Genomic DNA, 19,134 nt, shown 5'->3' on the forward strand with positions numbered 1-19,134 from the left:
CTCTTGGGAAAAGTTAGGCACTCTATTGTACATTCACTTTTGCATTTTTGGCAAAGGAAAGACCAGGGTTTTGCAGCACTGTTTGGGATCCATGTGGCTTTATGTTTTGATGGTGTGCTTCTCTGAGTAATTGTAAGTTTATCTAGTGTTTTTTGTATCATCTTCAAGCTTCTTCTTCTAAATTTGAAACAAATGAGTGATTAAGGTGGAATCCATAACTGTTATGCTCTGCCTTTGAATTTGTTCAAATTTTCGTGTTTTCTTCAGTTTAAGGAGAATCCTTGAGACTCTCTTTCTCTCCTTATCTCCTCACCTGTCTGATCTACCCATCTCACCCGCTTTAAAGCATCAAAACGATCGCCTTCCTTGCCCCAATCAGACCTCTGCAAAAACTGTGCCTCATCCCCGAGCCCAAATTTGCCTTTCCCAGTTCTTCAACAAAACCCTTAAAAGACCAAATCAAATCCTTTGCACTTAATACCTAGCCTAAGATCAGTTGCAAATTTAGTCATCTCGAGCCCCATCGCTTGTATTTTTCCAATATTGACCCGGAGAGAGCCCTCTCCTGTCCTCGTAGGGCTAGCTACGAGGCTGAGCGTGGTTTGATGTGGACCTAGACCCTTGTCTTTTCAGCCTGAGACAAATCTAGGCTCTAACATAGTGGCAACCATACTGGGGAAGAAAATGGTTTGCTTGTTGATGTCATTGGTTTTCTAAGCTACAGACGGAGCCTGAAGTTATGCTAGGTAGCCTTCGAAACACTTTTATTTTGCATTAGTGCAAGTAGATAAACGCTACTTCAGTCAATCTCCGGTCTAGCTTGTAATCGTGACACTTGATTTGCGAATCACCCCAGTAATTTTGAGAATTCTAAGCTTTGGATGATAGGTTTAGAGTTTGACAGGCTGATCAAGTTGTTTTTGTTCCTTTGATTTCTTGAAAATAACACTCTGGCTTCAAAGAGATATACAAGAGCTAATCCAGATCCAAATCCTCCTCCTTTCTATGAGAATCCTAATCTGATTTCAAGAATTGTTCGCCAAGAGAGCTCTGTCACTCCCGTGTTTAGATCTCGTTCATGCCCCGCAATTTTTGAGTATCTTGAAGAGCTTGATTTTGATGAAAAGTTTGAATTGTCATTATTTAAAACCAAGTTTGAAAACGCTCTTGAGTGTATCGTCCCAAATCCGGATTTTCTTGTTGCTCTAAACATCGAAAAATCTAATAAGTCTATTGAAAATTTCATTCTAAGACAACTCCAAACTGATATTGAGGCTGCAAATATAATTGATTTTCTAGAAGCTGCATCTGCAACTCTTGGAACTATTTCAACTCCATCTAGCTCAAGGGTTCCAACGGAGCTGCCTTTCATTCCCACCCTTCCTCCGCAGCCTAACATTGCTGATCAAAAGTCTGTTGTAAATTCAACTCCATCTACTCCTTCTACATCTAAAATTGTTTCACCTTCGCATACACCTCCTCATACACCTCGCACATCAGCTGCTCCCACTCCTCCATCATCCCCCAGACCAAATCCACCAAGAGCAATGGTTGCTCGATTTGCACCTCTCGCGCTGCCTCAACTTTTGAATGACATGCCCGCAGATTATCAGAGAAAAATTCCTTTGTTTGATGACACGCCTCAAGGTATCACAACTCAACAACACGTGGATAAAATGACAGATTTCTTCAATCTTCATGAGATCAATGAAGAAAATGTGACCATGAGGTTATTCGTGCAGACTTTCGGTGGCGAGGTAAGAAAATGGTTTAGAGCTTTGCCGGCCATAAGTGTTCCTACATTAGAAGACCTTAACAGACAGTTTTTGGAACGCTGGGAAGTAAAGAAAGATCTGCTGCAAATCACTTCTGAATATACCAAGATCAAGCGAAATGCTGGTGAGTCCGTTCAAGACTATTGTATTAGATTCAATGCGGTTTATAATGTAATTCTGGATGACTTAAAGACAACTAGAAGATCAGATTTTCTTAAGTTCCCAGATGGAATTAATCCGGACATGGCTTATCAGTCAAGGGAAAGAGATCCAGCTACCTTAGAAGAAATGCAGAAAATTGCTGTTAGTGTTGAGGCAAATTTGAATGACAAGCGAGCTAGAATGAAAGCTGAAAAGAAAGTCTCAATAAAGGAGGAAGCTTCTACCTCAGATCAGGTGCTACGCAAGGTAGAAAAGATGATTGAAAGGTTGACACTTGATAAGCCCAAACTGTAGATTCGGAATCCCAATTTTCGTGGCCAGCAGCAGCCACAATTTAGGATCAAACAGCGTGAGCAGCGAGCACAAGAAACGGCATCACAACAGCAGCAAGTAAAGACACCTATTCAACAGAATTTTGCTGGCCCCGAATCAGATGATGAATACCATGTAATAGGAGAAGAAAATCACTTCTTTACTCCTGATGATATGCCCACATTTATCATTGAAGATGATGAGTATGTAGAAAGTTCAACGGTACAGCATGATGCAGATTTTATCCTGTCGAATGAAACAGCTCTTGAAGAGGAGTCGGATGAGTATCAACGAGGGTATATGCATGCCTTGTCCGCTCAGCAGCGATAGTATTCATTAAGAAACAGAAATGTCCCCATCAATCCAATCCAAAAGAGAAAGGAGGGTCCAATATCTAAGAATGAGTCGTCGGTTGCAGCAAATAAAGGCAAAGAAGTTGCTGATCCAATGCCTAATAAATCTCCATCAGCAAATGAACAAGTGAATCAACCCATTGCACCAAAAGATAAAGCTGAGAAGAAAGAAGTTCCAGCCAAAGAGGTAGAGAAGACTTCCACTTTTAGTTTAGAAAATGAGATTTCTAAATTGAAGGTATCTATTCCTTTGACAGAGCTGATGAGGAACAACGAATATAGAGGGCAAGTTTCCAAAATTTTGAATTTTGATCCAATGTCCGACATGGTGAGTGTGGAAGATGATAAACCTGAACTGATTTTCGGACCAACATTGAATGGTGAGTCTCCCGATAGCGATGTGCCTCCTTTTTATATCAGTTTGAGAGTGCATGAGTTTGTTTTGCATAACACTATGTTCGATTCCGGTGCCTCCCACAATCTTATGCCAAAAGGCATCATAGAGAAGTTGGGTTTGGACATTACTAGGAAGTATCATGATCTTTATTCGTTTGATTCCAGCAGGGTGAGATGTATTGGGCTTATTAAAGACTTGATGGTCAGTTTGGATCAGATTCCGGCTAAGAATATTTTAATGGATGTTGTTGTAGCAAACTTTCCTCCCTGATTCGGTATGCTTCTTTCAAGGTCTTGGGGAGCAAAGATCAAAGGAACTATGTAGCTTGATTTCTCCTATGCAACGATTCCAGTGTTTGGCCAAATGAGAAAATTGTATCCTGAGCAAAAAATGAAATACATGATTACAATCAAGGAGAAACCAATTAATCATCCGATTAATTATGTACATACAGATCTCGAGTCTTTTGTTTTGTATTCAGATAGTTTCAATTATATTGATAGTCAGTTAGTTGTAGCAGATGATATTCCAGAAGTAGCAGAAAATTTCAGAGAAGTTTTGAAGAGAGAAGGACAAGAACATGGAAAGATTATTCAACAAATAGAAAAAGATGATGGACAGCAAGCAGAAAAAACAGAGGGAAAAGAGTTTCAACACTTAGAAGAAGAGGAAGATGGCCTATGGACCATGGATTTCGATGGTGTAGTGGGAAATGATGGTGCTGGAATTGGAATTTGGGTACGCAGTCCTTTTTCCGCTCCAAACAAAGTGTCGAGTAACGTACGGGTATGTTCTTACAAACTTGCTTTTGATTGCTCGAACAATGAAGCCGAGTATGAGGCTTTGATTGCTGGCCTAAAGATCCTAAGAAAGCTGAATGCAAAGAGGATTGTTGTATATGGTGATTCCGAATTGGTGATTAAGCAAGTTAAAGGCGAATATCAAGCAAAGAATCCTCGGATGCGGGCATACCAGAATGCTGTTCTAGACATTTTGAAGCTTTTTTCAGATTACACTTTGACGTGTGTGCCTCGTATTCAAAACAGTATTGCTGATGCACTTGCTAAGGCAACAAGTAATTTGAAGCTTCCCATGAACTCAAGCAATAAATTTGAAATCCATGTGAAGCATCGTCCGACTGTCCCGGACAATCAAAGATATTGACAAGTTTTCCAAGATGATCAGGAGATCAATGATTTTATGCAAAACAAAGGTAAATTCAAAGATACCTCAATTGATGTAGAGCATGATGATGGCAAAGACGATGTGTAGATCAATCAAATGGAAGTGTTGCAGCTCAAGGATAATGTGATTCCTAAAGGTTTGATACCTTTAGAAGAACTCTTTGATCATGATGATGTAGCCCGCAAACCAACATTGCAGCCAACGGAAAAGGGAGTTGAAGACGTGAACATTGGAACAACCGAGCATCCGAAGATGGTAAAGCTGTCCAAAGCATTGTCACCGAAGGTAAAGGCCAAATATATCAGTTTGTTGTCATCTTTTGCCAATGTGTTTGCTTGGGACTATTATGATTTGAAGACATATGATACCAATATAATTCAACGCACTATTCCCATTAAGCCTAATCAAAACCCTTTCAGACAGAAGTTAAGAAGGCTTAATCCAAAATTGTTGCCATCAATTGAGAAGGAAGTTAACAAGTTGTACAAATCAGGAATCATTGTTCCCATTCATTTTTCTGATTGGATATCTAATTTGGTGTCTGTGCGTAAGAAGACAGGTGAGATTCATTTGTGAATTGATTTTCGAAATCTCAACAAATCTTCATTGAAAGATAATTATCTGCTGCCCAAAATGGATCACATACTTCAGTGAGTAATTGGAGCATCTCGCATGTCACTACTCGATGGTTATTCCGGATATAACCAAATTTTAGTCCATGAAGATGACCGAGACAAAACAACGTTCACCACTCCGTGGGGAACATTTCATTATGCAAAAATGCCTTTCGGTTTGAAGAATGCGGGTGCCACTTTTCAGCGGGCAATGGACTTGGCTTTTGCAAATGAGAAGGATGTCTTCTTGGTTGTGTACCTTGATGATTTGATCGTGTTTTCCAAATCAGATGAAGAACACTTGTATCATTTGAAAATTGTCTTTGAAAAGTGCAGAAAATATGGTGTGTCGCTGAATCCTAAGAAGAGTTTGTTTGCCATGGATGAAGGCAAACTACTTGGGCACATTATCTCAAAAGATGGCATCCGTATTGATCCAGCACGTGTGGAAGCGATTCAGCAAATTGATCTGCCCCGGAATAAGAAGGAGATACAATCATTTAATGGTAAGATGAATTTTCTGCGCCGTTTTGTTCCTAATCTTGTTGAACATCTAAGGGAGATTAAAACGTGCTTAAGAAGGACAACCAAGTGTCATGGACGGAAGAGGCTGTAAAATCTTTCAATTTAGTAAAATTGGCTCTTTCTTCAGCTCCGGTTCTAATCAACCCGGATTATACTCAGGATTTTATATTGTTTTCATTTGCTTCAGAGCGTACTATGGCAGCTATGTTAATGCAGAAAAAGATGAGCATGAAAGACCCATTGCTTTTTTCAGCCAGACTATAAGAGATGCTGCTTTGAAATAAAACATTATTGAGAAGCAAGCCCTTGCACTTGTAAAAGCATTGAAAGATTTCCGTGTGTATATTCTACATTCCCATATTTTAGCTTATGTTCCTAACGCTGCTGTCAAAGATGTTTTGGTTCAGACCGATCCTGAAGGAAGACGTGGCAAGTGGATAGCATCTTTGCTGGAGTATGATGTGGAAATAAGGCCCACAAAGCTTGTTAAAGGTCAAGGTTTGGCGAAGTTGATGGCTGAATCAAATCTGCACGTCTTAGACATAAATCTGATCGCTGCTATGTCCGATGAAAATGAGGAAAGTTCGTCACTTCAGGTATCAGAAATGTTTATTCTTTCTCCATGGTATTCAGATATTATATATGTCCTTCAGAATTTGTCTGCACCACCTGGTATGGCTAGAAACAAAGCGAGAACTCTTAAGTTGAAGGCCGCTAAGTTTTGTATTTTGAATTCTGCACTTTATTGGAAAGATCCCGGTGGCGTTTTGTTAAATTGTTTGGTGGAAGAAGAAGCGAAGCAGGTCATGGAGGATTTCCATAAAGGAGATTGTGGCGGTCACCTTTTTTGGAAAACAATGGCAAATAAAATTTTGAGGGCTGGATACTATTGGCCGACATTGTTTGCTGATGTGTTCAAGACTGTTAAGAGCTGTCATAACTGCCAGATTTTTGAAGGAAAATAGAAATTACAGCCTTTGCCGCTTAAGCCTATTGAGGTGAATGCCCCTTTTCAGCAGTGGGGGTTAGATTCTATTGGTGAAATTCATCCTTCTTCTTCAGGTCAGCATAGATGGATCCTCATGGGAACAAATTACTTCACGAAATGGATCGAAGCAATTCCCACCAGGCAAGCTACGGATGCGGTAATAATTCATTCCTTAAGAATAATATTTTGTCTCGTTTTGGTTGCCCAAATAAGTTAATCACTGATAACGCAACAGCTTTCAAGTAAAAATGGATGGTTGAGTTTTGTAGTAAATATCATATTACTTTGGGGCACTCAACCGCCTATCATCCTCAAGGCAATTGATTGGCGAAGTCTTCCAACAAATCTTTGGTTAATATCATTAAAAAGATGCTGGAAATCAACAAGAAGAGTTGGCATAAGAAGCTGGTTTATGCACTTTGGGCAGATCGTGTGAGTCAAAAGAAATCCATTGGTATGTCCCCCTTTGAGTTAGTTTATGGTGTTGACACAGTGTTCCCTACCTCTCTTGCAGCTCCGGTAGTCAAACTTCTCCAAGAGGCAGGTAGTGAAGAGGATCTAATGCAGAGAAGACTAAATCAAATGATCCACTTGCAGCAGACACGGGAAGATGTTTTTCAGAACACATTTAAGTTGCAAGAGCGAATTAAAAAGATCTATGATAGAAAGGCAAAGGCGGACACATTTTAGTTGGATAATGTGGTGTTAAAGTGGGATGCAAGGAATGAGGAAAAGGGCAAGCACGACAAGTTTGACAATCTCTGGAAAGGTCCTTTTAAGATTGCAGCATATCGGGGTCAGAATGCCTTTCTTCTTAAGGAGATGAACGAGGAAGATTGTCCAGGAGGGCCGGTCAATGGTCGGCTGCTCAAGCGGTACCTTTTCTAAGTTATTTCTGCTGTCATCATTGTCATTGTAAATACCATTTTATTTCAGTTTCGCTGCAAGTGTGTGCTGTAATCTTTTCTTCAGTCTGGGGCCCAAAGTGAAGGCTATAATTCTGAAGAAAGGTTTCAGTTTTGAGTTCAGTTTGTCGAGTCAGTTTTTCAGTCATTTTAGTGTTATCATCGAGTCGTTTTCAAGTCAAGTTTCAGTCAAATAAATTGAGTCAGAAGTCTTGTATTGTTTGTCGAAATAATGACTCCATAGCCCAATGGACGAAGGCACTGTCTAGCTCTTCCAGAGATCTGCCGTTCTTGGCACCTCCAAGGAGCTACCATCCCCATTGGAGCTAATGTTGGAATTTGGTCTGGTCATCCCTCTGTCAGAGATCAAAACTCTTTTTTCATTTCATGTTTAGGTGTCCCATTGCTTTCCATCACTTGCATTTCGCTAGGGGCATGCCATTGTCTGACGGAAGGGTTTGGTGTTCTTGTTTCCCTCATGCTTGTACCTGCCAGGGCTAGTCAAAATTTCTCTATGTTCATCAAAGTTCATTTCAGTCATTCATAGTCATTATGCTATTTTGGTCAAAAAGAGTTATTTTAAGAGTCTAGGTCTAGTGGTTGGTCTTCAAACATGTCGAATAATGCCTGCAGGCCATGAGGATCATCAAACACATGTGAGGACATTTCTTGTTCAAAACTCTGTTTTGAGTAAGAAATTGTCGAATTCATTTTTTGTAATATTTTTCCGCCATGGAGTTTTCAAAGCAGGCTCTGGTTTTCCTTTGCCAAACATCAACGCCTATATCCCTGCAAAAAATCAACCAATTTCATCATTTTGAGTCCAGAAAATCAATGAGAAAGCCAAAGGACAGAGTTTCATTAAATGACAAAGTGCCATAGTCAAAAACATTATGAAGGGAGTTTTTTGAAGAAGTAAAACTTTAAATCATCTCTTGTCAAGATATTTCAAAACTATTTATCCCTTTGCAACAAGTGTCTTTCATAATCCAAGGGAGAAATTGTGTTTTGAAAGTGCAAGAGCAAAACAGTGAGTGGAAGAGGCCGATTGTGTGACTTGGAGGCAGCGCGGCGCATATAGCAGGTGGCGCGACGCACATAGAGCACGCGGCGCACTGGGAGTTTTCACCCAGTGTAATTTATAACGGGCGCGGCGCATATAAAGAGCGCAACGCACTGGGTTTTGAGTGCGGCGCATATAGCCTCAAGCCCGAAACTTGCTTGGAATTTCACCAATTCGCCCATACCTTGCATGAATTCGCCAGGTAGGCCTTCATTCTTGCTGTTGCTTTGAATTTGGTGATAAGCGTGAGTGGTTTATGGGTGGTAGCATTTGAAACAAAATCTAAATCCTCCCTTTAAAATACATTCAAAGGAAATTTGCTGTGGGGTCTTGACTTATTGATTGGCTCCCAAGGACTCTCCCCTTTCCTCATTTCCCTTTTGTTTCCTCATTTCCTACCCCCCCCATAAAGCTCATCAATCCAACATTGCATTCAAATCCCAAAACTACTAAACCCCAATTCCCTATCCCTCCACTCATTGGTCAATGTAAACCCCAAAACCCTACCTTATAAAATCCCCAAACCCTCCTACATATCCTTGAACAAAATTCCCCCCCATAACCCCTATTCCGATCATATTATTCCCCTTCCTAACAATCCCTTTTTACATTGTTCCCCTTGGTGGCAGATATCATAACATCACCTAGTTTCACTACCATCATCAAAGGATGACAAATTTTTGGGCACAACACAGGTTTTTTCTCCCTGTGCTTAGGATTGGGAGCTCCAAATCACAAATGGTTTGCATTTTTGGATTCAGCATGAAAAATCATGCCTTCTGGTGCATGGAAAAAAAGTTTGGGTAAGTTTTGAGTCCCCAGGAGGTCAAAAACACCCTAAAAATGACCTCTCTGCCCCTAATTTCACACACAGAAAGCAATCTTGGGAGATTGAGGTTTTGGAGGGGAAAATTGGCACCAAATTTAGAGATTCCACTTGGGTTGGAAAGTAGACAGGTCGGGCTTTCCAACAAGTACACTTGGGCTCAATTTGGACTTCAGCAAGTGCCTCAAAATCATCACCAAAGTAGCACGGCGCATATAGAAATTGGCGCAGTGCACAGAGGTTTTTTGCCCAATTTTTCATCTTCCAGCTCAGAAATTCGACCAGTTTGACTAGTTTTGCTTTGTGATGTAATTTTTGACTTATCTTGATGTAATTGAGTGAGAATGATGTAATTTTGACACTTAGTTACTTGTTCTAGAAGATTCATTCACCAAAGAGTGAAAATTTAATGAATGAATCAGTTTCCTACCTTATAGAGGCAAGTTGTTTTGACTGCCTAGATTTTAGTGCTTTGTTTAGAATTGGTTGAAACGGCTCCTAGAAGGGTGAGCTCAACCCCTAGAGGCAAGGGAAGATGTTGGCTTGTCTATATTATGTAATTTCTAAGTCATTTTCAGGGTTGGACTCTTGGGAAAAGTTAGGCACTCTATTGTACATTCATTTCTGCATTTTTGGCAAAGGAAAGACCAGGGTTTTACAACACTGTTTGGGATCCATGTGGCTTTATGTTTTGATGGTGTGATTCTCTGAGTAATTGTAAGTTTATCTAATGTTTTGTGTATCATCTTCAAGCTTATTCTTCTGAATTTGAAACAAATGAGTGATTAAGGTGGAATCCATAACTGTTATGCTCTGCCTTTGAATTTGTTCAAATTTTCATGTTTTCTTCAGTTTAAGGAGAATCCTTGAGACTCTCTTGCTCTCCTTAGCTCCTCACCTGTCTGATCTACCCAACTCACCCACTTTAAAGCATTAAAACGATCGCCTTTCTTGCCCCAATCAGACCTCTGCAAAAACTGTGCCTCATCCCCGAGCCCAAATTTGCCTTTCCCATTTCTTCAACAAAGCCTTTAAAAGACCAAATCAAATCCTTTGCACTTAATACCTAGCTTAAGAATAGTTGCAAATTTAGTCATCTCGAGCCCCATCGCTTGTCTTTTGCTGAGATTGACCCGGAGAGAGCCCTCTCATGTCCTTGTAGGGCTAGCTACGAGGCTGAGCGTGGTTTGATGTGGACCTAGACCCTTGTCTTTTCAGCCTGAGACAAATCTAGGCTCTAACACCTTGTTTCCACAATTCTGCTTTCAATATTTTTTGCCAACTTGAATGTCTTCTCCAATGAATCAGGTTCCCAAAGACGAACATCATGTTTAATGTTATCCTTTAAAGTCCCTATGAAGACATCAATCCTTTGCTTCTCTGGTATATCATTTACCCTTATATTCAATTTTTAGAATTCGTCAATGTGCTCTGCCATTAAACCCTTTTGTTTGATATTTATCAATTGGCTAGAGAAGGTGTTTCTCTTTGTATCCTCATAATGTGCTATCATTTCCTCCGTGAAAATTGACCAGGTGACAAGTGTTTTACGAGAACAAATCCCTCTATACCATACAAACTGATTTGGTTCTAAATATAAAGATGCAATATGTACCTTTTGTAACAATTGTACACCACGTAGATCAAAATATTGCTCCATCTGTAGTATCCAATTTACCGGATCCTTGCCGTCAAACTTCCTCATATTTCTTTTTCTTGATTTTAGGACCTCGATCTTGAAACGACTGTAACTCTTTAATTCCTGATCTCCAAGTTCTGAAATTGCGTCCTGTGGTAGCTCTCTAAGCCCTCTGTCTAACCCCACTAGTTTGATCAAGATTCGATTTTGCAAGGAAGAGTTATGCCAAATCTCCCACGATGACCTGATTATAGACTGGTTCAGTAGAATGAACTTGTATGAAGTTCCACATGTCACTTGTTCAAACTTAGGACCTGAAACCAATACACAGAAAACTACAGGCTGTCCTCTTTCTTCCACTGTTTATGAAATTTCAATCTGATGCTCAGAGAAAAAGTTATGACTATTTTCCCCAGGTCACCTATTTGGGATGTAATTCAGGAGCCTATAGAAACCCTAAATGTCTTGGACTGTATCTCTGAAAATAAATCAAAAAAGGCTATTAAATTTGGGCCCAAGATGCACCAAGAGTTTGGATCAAATGGGTTTTAGTTTCAGATTCTGAACCTTCTTAGAAACAAAATTATAGCGAAAATTCCACGCTAACCTGTTTGAGATGGAATTCTAGAGCTTGCATAAACCCTAACTTCCTTCGATCATATCTCCGAAAATATAGTGAGAAAAGATCTGAAATTCAGACCCAAGGTTCAACTAGATTTCAGCTCAAATGGTTTTTTTTTTAGCTTCTGAATGTTGCATAAAAAAAGTTATAGTGAAAAATGCCATGATGACTTGTTTGGAGTAGCGAAACCTTAGAATCCAAAGCTCTGAAACCAAATGTTATGAGACTAGCTCACAGAAATATAGACAAGATAGATCAACGACTTAAAAATTAGCCTCTTAGAGGGGGCAACCTCCTTTACATTACACAAATGAACAATTTTTGGATGATACAAATGACAATACCTCCTTTCTATAAATAGGAGTCTAAGTGGTCCCAATATAATCAGAGCCTACATAACAATAATATTTTTTGGGCATAACAATAACAATAGTGGGCTTTTATGGGGCACAATAATAACAACATGGGGACTACATGGGCACAACAATACCATAAGGGTGTTGCAATAATAACAATAAGGGGCTAAACTATTAGTATAGGGACCTAACACTCCCGCCAGCAAAACATGTTGTTGACTTTATGAAGATATCCTTGATATTCCGAGTGTTTGATAATGGGGTTATACCAAAAAGAGACCATGCATATAGTTAGGGGAAGCTTGTGATTCTTGATAATTATTGCAAAAGTTATCCGTGAAAGGGTCTCTATGAAATCCTTGATGAGCTATATTAACAATCATTCTTTGATAGATCATTTCTCAAGAACACTCCATTGAAGAACATGATATGTTATCTATTCAATGAACTATTGTTGAAAATGTTTTTTCTCCTTGATTACTAAGTAGAAAATTGAGAAAAAGAGAAGGCCATCTAATGCTAAAGAAATGGGGCAAAGAACTATGTTGCTATTATTACAGAAGTTGAATATCTCGACTCAGGTATATGATGTAAGAACAAGTAAATTATGGACACAAATAGAGGAAAGCTTCAAACAAACAGATACATCTGGAAATGGAGCTTGAAGCAAGAGAAGTTGCCAATCAATAGAAAGAATTTAAAAGACAGTCATAGATTGGATATCAAAATTTGCTAGTGGAGATAACTTGCAAGAACACAAAAAAAGGGCTCATCAAAAGGACTATAGAAAGGAGATTGTTGTGCAGTCGAATATAGCTAAGGTTGATACTTGAAACATATTGAGAAAGTTCTTATTTTTGGAGTAGTATTCAAAACCATGTTGGAGCAGGCATCATTGCCCACACTTGAGCATGGTTAAAAGCAAAATTTGAAGGTCTGTTTGGGACATTCTTGGAGTAGCATTGTTGAAGCCATGATAAAGTATTTTTTGAGACATGGAGAAGGGATAACGTGCTAGTTGATGATGAGGCAACAATATTTCTATCTTGAGTAAAAAGAAGAGCACCATGAAAGGGGGAGGAACATACCCATGAAAATGTACTATTCATGAAAAAGAGAAGCAGCTTGATAGGGGGAGCAGTTCGACAGGGGGAGTCCTTGTGCACTCCTTTGCCATTGATGTCAAAGGGGGAGAGAAGAAGAATATTGCCATCAATTGTTGAAATGTGGCAACAAGAATATTCCAATTTTAATTTGTCCTTGAATTAAAATAGAAAATTAAATTCGAATTTAGTCTCACCAGCCGTTTGAAAAAATAATTAATTAATTCATCTTGAGTTAATTAGTTGGAGAAATTCAAACATGAAGCCTTTGTGAAGTCATGCAACAATTATCCCTTTGATTGAGGAAGTTATCCCTTAATTAAGGAGATAAGGATGAGCTGTATTTGAGTTGTAATTAGTTAACTCAGTTAACTGAGTTAAGTCCAGTTAAATTAGTTCCAAATAGTTGGAGGAACTAATTGTGAGTTCAGTGAGTTAATGCATGCATGCATGAAACTAGTGTACTCTAGATAATTGAATATTCTCTCATAAATAACTCATGCATGTTAGTTCAGACAAAGACCCAGTTGAGATTAAAGGCAGGGACAATGTACTATCAGTTGCAAGAATTTTCCTATAAGAATATCTCTTGCATGCAGAAGGAATTAAATTCCTTAAGATTTGCACAATTTTACAGTGTGTTGGAGCAGTGTCACACAAGGTTACAGCTGGAGCACCCAGGGAAAACAACGCAAGGAAATAGGAGGCTCGAAGGACAGAGGAGAAGGCATATGAGTTGTCTAATTTGTCTATGAGCAGCAGAGAGGGATTGTACTGAGAGATGGATAGCTGTGAGAGCTAAAGCTTTGTGTAATCATGAGATATTTCAACTTGTACGATAATACAAATAGCGGGGTTTTTAGCTGAGGCTTTCCCCAGAGTATTCTTCTGTGCTTTAAGTGTATTGATTCTTCTTCTCTATTATATGTGTTCTGTTTGATCTTGCTCAAATCGATTAAGCTTCCGCAAGTTTGATTGTAGAAGTAGATTAAGTATTTTGCTTTAGTTTATTGCATAATTAGGTTAATCTACAGTGAAAATTTCTAGATGGTATCAGAGTAAAGGTGATCAGAGCTGTGAACAATATATTGAGAAGGGAAAATTCAAAGTTTGAAGTTCTTGATTGCAGGTACAAAATCGAATTCTTATCACACCTCAAAGTTCACCAATGGCGTTCAATGGCTTGAGACTCAAGTATGCACTAGATGGAAGCTCGAATTACATAGCATGGAAGGATCGCATGGAAGCGGTATTAGAAGACAATGGTTTGAAGGATTTCATTGATCAAGAAATCCTCAAGCCACCTGTAGCTAATGCACAAGAATTTGCTGAATGGAAGAAGTGTGTGGTGAAGGAAAGAAGGATTCTTCTGGAGGGAGTTCGAGACCATATTGTCTCGAGTCTCCATGGGAAGGAGACTCCATTTTCAATGTGGAAGACATTGAAGGACCTATATTAGAACAATAACGACCATAGGAAACTGGCGCTCAAGGATAAGCTTCGGAAAATCAAGTGTGAGAAGGGTGACACTATTTCTACATATCTAAACAAGCTCACCACCTCTAGACATGAGCTTGGTAGTGTGGGAATAACGACAAACGATAATGATATGGTGAGCCTTGCTCTCCTCGGTCTTCCAAAGAGTTGGAATAGCTACCAGGACTCAGTGAATGGAAGAGAGAAACTGCCAGATTGGGAATGACTGTGGTCGGATCTGATGCAGGAGGAGATCAGGAGGAGCACCAGAGATGGTTTTTCATTCAAGAATGATGATGAAGAAAATATAGCCTTAGCAGGTAAGGTGAGGAAAGGGAAAGGGAAGGCTTCCCATTCCAAATCAAGTTCTTCTCATGGAGGGAAGAAGATTGACAAATCTAAAGTGAGATGCTTTAATTTTCATGAGGTGGGCCATTATGCAACTAATTTTCCATTGAAGAACTCCAAAAAGGGATCCTCAAAAGGATCAAAAGGTGAGGCACTGGCCTCTCAGTTCGAATTGGATTTTACCCTCATCGCATGCATGGTTTCATCTATGGTGGGTTATGTTTGGTACCTGGACAATGGAGCTTCATTCCACATGACCGACGATAAGAGTTTATTCAGTACCTTGGAGGAGAAAGACCTCAAGATGCACATAGAGATGGGCGATGATGGAAAGTACTATGTTTCAGGAGAAGGCACAGTTGCTTTTCAGAGGGAGCATGGAGCTCCTGTCACCCTGACTGATGTAAAGTATGTGCCTAGACTAAAGAAGAACTTGGTATGGGTCATGATGTTGGAAGACAAAGGCTATGATGTTGTCTTCAGTAAAGGAAAGGCATTCCTAAGACACATAGCCATGGGTCAGACCAAGAGGATTGGGATTCGAGTGAAGAATCTCTATAAGCTAGAGGTAGATGAATGTGCTACATTGAGTTTAAAAGCAGAATTGGTGCAAAGCCAAGACATTGGTGAGTTATGGCATAGACGGTTGGGCCACTTGCATCATGGGGCCTGGAAGATAATGTAGCAGATCTCTACTGGACTTCCCAAAGGTAAACTTGAGCAAGTGGACACATGCAAAGGTTGCACCTTGGGAAAGTACGCCAAGTCTTCCTTTCATGATTGAGACAATCGAGCTGAAGCAATATTGGAGCGAGTTCATACTGATGTGTGTGGACCATTCTTGACAGCATCCACCATGAAACATAGGTATTATGTGATTTTCATTGATGATTTTTCTCGTAAATGCTGGATCTATTTCATGCAGAAGAAGGATCAAACCTTCTCAAAGTTTTGTGAGTTCAAAGATTTGGTTGAGAAAGAATCAGGGAAGAAGATCAAGGCCTTGAGAAGTAATGATTATGGAGAGTATGTATCTCAAGAGTTTAAGGACTTCTGTGAAACGGAAGGAATTAAACGGGAGTTGATGACACCTCATAAACCATAGCGGAATGGGGTGGCCGAGAGGAAGAACAAAACGATTGTGGGGGTATTTCGGACGATGCTGCATGACCAAGGCCTACCACTTCATTTGTGGGCTGAGGCATGCAACACAACGGTCTATTTGCAGAATAGAAGCCTGCATCACATTCTTGGGATGAAGACACCAGAGAAAGCTTTCTCTGGGAAGAGACTAGATGTGGGTCACTTTAGGATCTTTGGCTCATCGATATATTTCCATGTGACCAAGGATGCCTAGAAGAAGCTTGAGCTGACAACTGAGTTGTGGATACTTGTGGGGTACACTGATACACCCCACAACTATCGGGTGTACTTGCCTACCAGTCGGAGGATAGTGGTTTGCAGAGATCTCAAGTTTGATGAGCAGAAGGCCATGCGAGTTTTCCTTGAGAGGGAGCTCCAACTACAGGTTGTGGAGGAACTTTTGGTTCCTAAGGAGGAGGAGCCTCAGATTGATGTGGAGCAGCCGCATGCATAGGTTCCAGGAGTGGAGACATCCACTCAAGCAGAGTCTTCCAGAGATGGCAGGAAGCGCACAAGAGAAGATGATAGATTGTTATCGGATGCGAGAGAGAATGTGGGAGAACCATCTTCTCAGCGCAGACAGAGGAGGTCACCTAATAGGTACATTGGATACATGACCCTTGTTGGGGAATGTGTTGAGACCGAACCATCTTCCTTTGTGATCTGAAAATCACTCGTATGTGACCTCAGTTAAACAATTATTATATGAAGGTATTACAGACTCATGTGCTGGTGTGTGTCTATGTTATTTTAGGCAACGGATCGATCAGATTGCAAAATACAGCGACACTGAAAAAATGGAAAGCAGTAAGGAAAACACAGTAAGCAAATGCAAGAACACAACAATTAATAAGGAGTTCACCCTATTCTTTAGGGCTACATCTCCGGTCCATCTTTCAGTGGTGGCCTTCTTTTATTGTGTCTTTAAAGCAAAGAATTACAATGAGGAGCTCAATTTGAGTCTCTTGAAACAGAGAATGTTTGATAGGGTGGTTCTTGGATCCCCCAAGCCACTAGAGTGCACAGATTCTTTTCCTTGCCAAATCTTGATCTCTCTGGTCTTTAATGGGAGGGGCCCAATGTGGTGCTCAATTCCCAACAGATCCTCACAGGGATTACTTGTCTGCTCGATGTCGCCTTACACTGCAGGTCAGCTTAGCTCTTTGTTTTTCCTGCTTCTTGCTTCACTGTTCTTTCTGTCTCTGAGTCTCACTATCTTTTTCTTTCTTGCAGTGCTCCCTCCCCTTGTTCTTCTCCTCTGGCTGATCATGGCTAAAATCCAATCTATCTCATGACTGCTCGCTTCCTCTTCTGCCCCTTCAGTTCGCCTGCTGCTGTTTGCTTGGAGTTCCCTGCCTCTGCGTCTTTGCCAACGTCTCACAGGGAGTGGCCACTTGTCCTCTCACGAACTGCGCCAGCTCTTCCTCAACGGTTCAGTAGTTTCGGTTACACTGTGGAATGAGTCATACGCCAACTCAGTGGTCAAATCATACGTCAAACTTCTCTATGTCACGGCTTAATTCCCCTGTCAAATCCGGTTTCTCCATCAGGCGCAATCTCCATCGTCAAATCTGGAGCCCCCATATCCTACGACATTCTCTCATTTCGCGCGGTTGACTTGCTCGACCGTTAGCGCGCGATGAGCAGCGGTTTTCTCTCTCATCCGCTGGACACGCGTCAAGCGCTGAATGGAATCACTCATTTTTCTCCAAATTCGCTTACCATCCAAGGATGCCTCTGATCTATACCACTGGTTTTGGAGCGCGAGTCTCGCCTTTCGCCTTAACGCCTTCCCCACGGTTTCCCGACTTCCATGCGACCGAGTGCTTCGAGGCTTTTTCCTTTTCGAGGGGTTTTGCCCAGCGATGCGCGATAAGCGCTAATCGCACATTAGAAATTCCCTTCGTTTGCCGATCCGGGCTTCCCAAGTGCCATTTTTGTCTCTTGCGCAGTCTCCATGGGTCTCAGTTAGCGCACTTTGATCGAGGTCCTCGTCGTTCCTCACTGGCTGCAAACTGCCATCGTCTAGAGGTCTTCCTAATCACTCTATTCTCGTAATTCAAATTCTGTCCTGTTTTGATACAGCCATGGCTCTTTAATAATCTTCATGGATCCAATTCGGATCACGACCTTCCCACTGAAGAAGATTTTGGACCACCAAAAGTTGGTTTTTAAGCATCGACTAAGTGAGGGTACAACTGTCTCACTTGTCCAATATCTATCCACTTTGCACTGCTTGGCTTTAAACCCTTGAGCCCAATTTTGAGGTACTCAACATCTCCCCTGCGCATCGTCCTCACCTTCCTGTCCAACACTGTGTCTTCCTGCAATTCATTAAGATATTCAGGTGGCAGGTCATTAATAGAAGGAAATTGACTCTGCTCTTCGGGATCCTCAATTAGTGAAGGTTCAAACAGCCTCAAGCAATCTGCATTCATGATTGAGTAGATGTGCATGTAAGCTGGCAGGTCAAGGAAAAAAGCATTCTCACCAATCTTCTCAAGTATCCTGAAAGGTCCATACTTGATAGGCTTCAGCTTTTTACCTTCACCTTGCAACCTGTCCTTGCTGATGTACAACAAGACTTAGTCACCAACTTGGAAACTATGCTCCATCCGATGCTTGTCATGCCTTACTTTGTATTTGGCTTGGATCTTTTCCAACTGTTCCTATACTTCCTGGTGGATCTCTTGGATTTATTCAATGAACCTAGTTGCCCTATCCACATCATTGTGTCCCTCAACTGTGGTATCTTTACCAAAGATAAAATCCAAAGGAGACCTTGGTGTGAAACCGAAATAGGTCTCAAAAGGAGATCTCTGTGTAGAAGAATGTTTTGCTCTGTTGTAAGCATGCTGCATATAACACAAGTGTTCATCCCAAAGCTTAGGATGTTTGCTGCAATATCCTCTGAGTAACTGAATTACTATCCTGTTAACTACTTCTGTCTGGCCATCAGTTTGTGGATGAAAAGCTATGATTTTCTTCAGTTTGGTGTCCATCAGTTCCCACAGACTTGACCAAAACTTCCCCACAAATCAGGTGTCTCGATCAGATACAATGGAAGTGGGTAATCCAAAATGAACCCATACATGTTCAAAGAACAGTTTTGCAATTTGTTCAGCTGTAATCTGTTTATTACAAGGTATCAAAATACACATTTTGCTGAACCTATCCACAACAACATACAAATAATCATGACGTTTCCTAGATTTAGGCAGTCCTCCAACAAAATCCATGGAAACACTTTCCCAAGGGTGAGAATGAACTGGGAATGGAGTGTACAAGCCTAGTTTTCTATTGCTAGGCTTGCTTTTAGCACACATAGTACACCCTCTTACA

The sequence above is a fragment of the Pinus tabuliformis genome, chromosome 9, assembly GCF_031772625.1.
Source record: "Pinus tabuliformis cultivar Carrire ecotype Pingquan chromosome 9, CPIR1, whole genome shotgun sequence".
In the NCBI taxonomy this organism is placed as follows: Eukaryota; Viridiplantae; Streptophyta; class Pinopsida; order Pinales; family Pinaceae; genus Pinus; species Pinus tabuliformis.